At 33.6% G+C, this 6,644-nt stretch overlaps 1 non-coding gene across 1 annotated transcript; it reads left to right on the top strand.

Annotated features, from left to right (window-relative positions):
• Positions 1-5,670: 5,670 nt before the first annotated feature.
• Positions 5,671-5,754, top strand: Trnal-cag. The gene has a single exon. It is a non-coding gene; the product is annotated as a tRNA-Leu (tRNA).
• Positions 5,755-6,644: the final 890 nt, after the last annotated feature.

The following is a 6,644-nucleotide window of genomic DNA, read 5'->3' as shown; positions in this document are numbered from 1 at the left end:
ATGTAATAAACTTCCGTACTTACCTAACAATCCAGGCTTTACTTGGTTGAAACTTCAGTTTATTACGAAAACTAAGTTTAACAGCGTAAGTAGGCACTTCATTGTATTTGCTACTTACTTGCAAAGTCTCACTTAAGTGCTACTAATGCTGAACGTAAGAGAAAAAAGAAAGAGGCTAAACAAAGAAGTGATTTTATAACCATCGTTTCACTACGATCAAATATATTATTGATATTTCAAAAATATTAAGTAAGACTAAAACTATGTTATACCATTCTATACTCTGTGTGTGTACGAGTGAGAAAATTGACAATTGCCAAACGCCATTTGTGTGACAATCTGAATTGGCAATAAGAATCGTTGAATCAGTGAGACGTGGACTCAAAATTGCTATGAATCATACTTTGGAAATGATCGAAAATCAGTCTACGATATAAATGATTTTTGGTAGCAATACATTTCTCAAAATAATCTATAGTACTGGTTTTCAAGTGTTGGAAATTCCACCGTCGAATTTAATATATTCGTAACACATATTCTACATAAGTTTTATTTTTCTGCACTCATTCCCTAATATATTATGAACTTTAATCATGTCAAATGGCACACTCCTCCGTACGCGCATTGTGCTTAAAAACGTAGAGTTTTCGTCGTTACGTAATCATATAATATATTATTATACAACATGCTCTGCAGAAGTAATTTTCTTCAATGCCACAATCTCAATTTTGTATTAAAATAGTTCACATACCTACTAGTTTAAAATTTCTTCCTACGTAGGTACTTATATCGCTTTGGAGAAATTGTTTCAAGATAAGAGTGTTTTTTATCTTTTTATGCGACGTAATAATATCAATTTTATCGTTAAATGGGATACCCAAAACAGCATATTAACATAAACATAAGGTGACGACATTTTTCCCAAACTTCTAAGTAAAAGCACAACTAATGCACCATGTCCCCAAAAAACCCGTTTTGAGTGGAAAACAAATATTTACTCATGATATCGCTTCCCATTTGGGTTGGTTATTTTTCAATTCTACTGTGAAAGAATCACAGCTATTTGTAACGTTACAATGTTTTTACTCTGACTCAAAGTGACACCACACCTCGTAATACAGTGCAGTCCGAATAAACCGTTTCTACATTGATGTTTATTGTGCCTCTCTTAAATTAGGCAAACTTCGAGACGTAATTCCCCAGAATTGCAATAACATCAAGCGAATACTAGTCATGTATTCATTTTTAAAGGCTGTCGATACTCAATCTTTTCATTGTATTTTTATACAACTACTAAATGTAGCACGTACACTCAATTTCTCGCAAAATAAACGGTTACTACAAATTTAAATCCATATAATTCCAGAAAAGTGATGCATTAAAAAGCGCTGCCTCAAATAGTACCTCAATTTCTTTATTTTTGCCTTAAAATTTACCACATGTAACGGGCAACGAACTTTATTATTAACAACCTAATTTTTTACGAAAAGTTGTGCGAGTTCCCTTATTAGGGTAATTAAAAATGTATTTAGGAGTTCATCGTCAGCAAACTTTCCTCTTTACTTTACTCTAATGTACTTAATGTGTTTCTTTTTATCTGACCGTACGCTGAATGTTCAGTGGGTGGGTTGTTATGTTTTTAATTGAAGAATATTATAGCTAGATTCAGACATTATGAGACAACATCTAATGTGACATGGATGACAAGCACCGTGCTATGTAATGACTTTGTAATTCAGCTTGCATTGTTGTTATTTTATATAGAGTCCTTAATATCAGACGACGATTTCCTTGCCTAATGCAGTTTTTAAAAAAGGAGGATACGATTCAAAAATAGGTTTTACTCGTAGCTCTTATAATTTTAATTTATAATATGTATAGATAGTGCATAGCATTTTGCGCATGCTTTAAATTCCCGAGAGGAGCTTACTTACCCATGACACTGCGCGTGACTTACCCACTAAACTACTTGAACTAATTTACGAGCAACATTAATTCACGAGAGCAACTCCTGGTCCCCACCAACTTTACTCAACAATTTAATTCTTACCTCCTCCTAGCTCGTGTTTTTTATGGTACTGCAGTGTTAACCTCGAACCCAAGTCTACGATTTGATGGTAAAGTAAAATAACTTCCAAAAATATGTTCAATATAAATATATACTATGCGAATGCATCATAATCTTTGACAATTAGACAGAAGGACAACTGTGTGCTGCTTTTACAAGGTAATATCCGTCGCATAATGTGCTAGAGACTCAGACAGCGAGCCTTGTGCTTTATCCGACACGAATCCTGTTCTAGGCATTTAACACGTTTTTTCAATCGAAAACATACACAAAGTTAACCGACGTAATCACTACACTAAACCCGTAAAAAAAAAACACAAAAATATTATGCGTGAAATGACCGCAGTTGTCTACTTGCTTCAGGATAAATTGCCGTCACATTTTAAAAAGCAATTAACAATGCAGTCCAGTCATACTATTAGACAAGTTTGTAATCACTACAAGTGATTACAAATAGTGATGTCATTTAGGTAAAGACTAGTAAATAAAATCATATATAATTTCGAAAAACCAAATGTATATTTGTGGGTAGTGATCAAAGAAAACTCCATTCACTGCAACTCTAGGTTTTGACTCTTGTGTTCCAAACACAGGAACAGGACCAGGCGGAATAATTCTGCCTATTTATACTTAAGATATCGAAATATAATGTTATTACATTCCAATTCCTATTTGTGTCTTAAATGAGCTAATAGTGGCGATATACTGAGAAAGATAATGTATTCGATCAATATGCCTTATAGGTGCCTATTTGACAAAAAGTAATTATAAGTTATGTATTGTCAATGGCAAAGGTTTCAAGAAGATAGAAGTTGCATCATTCAAACGGAAACGCAAAAGGCCATACTCTTAAACAGCAACGCAATTATCCAACAAACTCTGAATAATTTCCTACCATTCCATTAATAATATAAAACGTTTATAATAGGATATTTCATGGTGCATACAATCCTGTACTGGGAACATAAAGTGAACGGCCTGAGGCATCGCGTTCGATGCTCAGTGGAACCGTGGATGTTACCCTTGTTCATTAAACAGTTTAACAAAGAGGATTGTAATCCTTACAATGGAGAAGTTATCCATTTTTTATATGTTTCCTGTGAAATCTAATCGTGTTATGTTTTGGTATAAAAAAGTATGGGAATTGAGTTGTTTTAACAATGAATATTGGGTTCCAGGTTTTTAAAAGTATTTGCATATATGGTGTAACTAATTTTCCTAGCGTGATTCAATATGTTTGGTACACGCTGTCCATATCCACGAAATCCATAAAGATATCTGAGATTGTTTTAAGGCCTCTTATTGCACTCCATAAATGTGTGGACTAAAAACTCTATTTTAAACTCATTATTATAAACAAGTTATACCAACTACTAAGGTAGAGTGAAGTTGTATTCTATATCATTTACCTACACACATATAAAACAAATGAAGTAAATGGATATAGTCCAAATCATCTTTCGTAGACTAAAATAGGCCAGTCAGTCACACAATCATTATATTTGAATATGTATGATACGTGATTATTCAAACTTTGCCTTACAAAAATGAAACATGAATAGAAATCTGTTCAACCGATTTAACGCAATACGTGAAAATATTATCAGTTTCTTCATTTTATATTATCTCTAGCTTACATTTATAATTACAGTAGGTAATTTAAATATAATAAACGAAAAGACTGTACTAACGGGTGCGTAACGTGTTCAAAAGCATATCAGTGGGTGATAAGTGATGAGTGATCAGTGATGGTGAGGAGATGGCGTGGCCCGGAGGCTCGCCCGACACCGTCGACCTCCCGCTGCATGAGGTCAGTGACAACGGGAGGCTACCGGTGCCTGACGCGACCGTCGTCGATGGACGCAGGAAACGTAAGTATTAATATGATACATACATCGCCTCAGCGCCTGTATGTAAATGGGGAGGGGGGGGGGGGGCTTATATCAAACATTTTTAGGGGCCCTTCAATGGCGGTAGCTATGTCCCTGGATTATGGATAGCTGATCTGATCTGACGCATTCTTGCCGGGTTTGGGTACTTATAGAGTATGACGTTGGATATTTTACTGATTATAGTAATAAGGTCTAAGAATTATAGATATAACATATGAGATAGCTGTTGTTTCAGAACCATGAGTATTAATCGTAGTTACTAGATTCCACTGCTGCTACGTACCACTGAACCTAGCTAAAAATTCTATAGTTGATACATTTTACGGCCAGTCGTAACATATATCGCTTATTATATCTGCTTTAAAGTTGTTAAGTTTCTGTCATACAAATCTATATATATAAAAATGAATCCCTTTTTCCCTTGGTCACACCATCACGCGTGAACGGCTGGACCGATATCACAATTATTTTTTTTGTGTTTGTTATTGTCAGGAGAAGGTTCTTATGAAAGAAAAAATTAGAAAATTTAAGAAAACTTAACGAAAATATTAATATTATATAATTGTCAATTGTTTGAAATAACTGTCAGCGATTGACAGAATGCGCGCTGCAAATTCATAGTTAAGTCGGGACAACGTCTGTTGGGTCAACTAGTTAATAATAAAAGCTTCTCTTCAAACAACTTATTGGAATATATTTATTGAAAATACGTCGCGTATTCTAAAATTCTGTTTCAGTCTGCCCTGTCGGATAATAGCCAAGCTTTATGTGAACATGATATCAAAATTAATTTATGAAATTCTCACAATAAATAAATAAACACGTTTAGCATCATTTTAAATTCTAATTATACCCGTCAATTAAAGGCTACATTTCTATTACTCTTTTTATTATTCTATATTTTGCTTTAAATAAAAGGGTTGCTCTTTCTTACCTACAATTGTACCTACTAACGTTCGGACATTACTTATGTAAACTGATATTTTTGTTTCTTTCGTGTAACAATATCTGGGTTACTGCCAAGCGCTGGTTTCAAAAGACCCTTTTCATTTTTGTTACTTCGAAATTTATTTTACGCGATAACATAATTCGCGATAATAGACTTCGAAGGGGTCCTGTACTACGAGGTCTCGAGTTCAAGTCTGGATATGTATTTCGAATTTTTATGTCATTATGTAGTATATACTACCTTTTGTTTGCGACGCCGCCCGTTTTCGATTTGGAAATCCCAAATGATACTTGGTCTATCTTTGTGTTGAATTTCATTAACATGCATTGAACGTTATGCGTTAACTTGTTGTATTCGCAAACTTATTTTCACATTGAAAATATTGGTAAAATTAACAAATATTACGGTTAAGTTTGAAAATTCGAGTTAATAGTAGTTAAGAACTTTTAAACGGATACTGCCATAGAAGTAATTTAAGGTTGTTATGGTAAAAACTTTAAAATTAAACTATTTTTCAGATTTTAGAAAATTCCAAATGGTTATTTTAGCTTAGTTTTATGGATTACACGATCATTTGATTAGGTGGGAGAATCGAACCTGCGACGGTCCTCTTAATGAATGATCAACGCCCATTGCACCAACAAGAATTTATGGATGTAGGAATAGTATACTATTTGCAATCAAAACAATATTTAAAACAATCGTAATATTTAAAGTACAAATCCAGTTTATGTTGCGTACTTTGATAATACTATCATACAGTCAGGATGGCCGAGCGGTCTAAGGCGCTGCGTTCAGGTCGCAGTCCACTTCTGTGGGCGTGGGTTCGAATCCCACTTCTGACAATATTTTTTATTCGAATTGACCTTAATAGATTATTATTGTTATGACATTTATTCTTATTGTTACGGTTTTGTATTCTGTGACTATATTTAGGGTTGTTGTTGTTGTTGTTGAATCATTTGTTCCATACTTGGAGCTCGAATTTCAGACGGACGTAGATTTACGGAACAATTTTAGTATCATTTTCACCACATAATTAATGAAAAATTTAAAATTTATAAAAAAAATAAACAATGTAAAGATAACATATTGCTGAAATATGATGTAATTTTTTTTTATTGAAAAAATTTGACGACATTCAGGCGCCCGCGGCAACTGGCGCCTTAAGACCTATTCGGACTGTCCGGACCTTCTGAAATTTCGGATTATTGAAATCGGGTACCTGTATTGATTTTTCACTCTGTTATCCCTACAAGTTTATCTTTGCTAATTTATAGAATAGGCACTCAAAACCTTTTTTCATTTAAAGTAAACAAAATATTATTTACCGTTTAATATCTTCGCCAAACCTTACTGCCCCGTCATCCTTACTGATCCCATCTGGCGGTACATAAAATATTCATAAAATAGAACTTTACATAAGTATATAATGATGTTCAATTCAAACCTATAAAAACCCGTGAATAGAGAAGGGAACTATGATTGCGTTATATTCGCGGGAGTAGCACCAATCATCTACTCCCACACTCTTACCTGCCACAGTTTATTACTTGTTTCAATTTTATAACTCACAAATTCTCTTTATCATTTATGTATTATACGTTGGAACTTTTATTTTCATTTTCTGGATGTTTTTTGATAAATATATCATTATTACGACTTATGAAACCGGTCCAATAACCATGTTGATACTTTTATTTAAATTAAGATAAGTATTAAGTACTAATTACTA

The sequence above is a fragment of the Manduca sexta genome, unplaced genomic scaffold (genome assembly GCF_014839805.1).
Source record: "Manduca sexta isolate Smith_Timp_Sample1 unplaced genomic scaffold, JHU_Msex_v1.0 HiC_scaffold_600, whole genome shotgun sequence".
In the NCBI taxonomy this organism is placed as follows: Eukaryota; Metazoa; Arthropoda; class Insecta; order Lepidoptera; family Sphingidae; genus Manduca; species Manduca sexta.
This window is presented reverse-complemented; position numbering and strand designations above follow the sequence as displayed.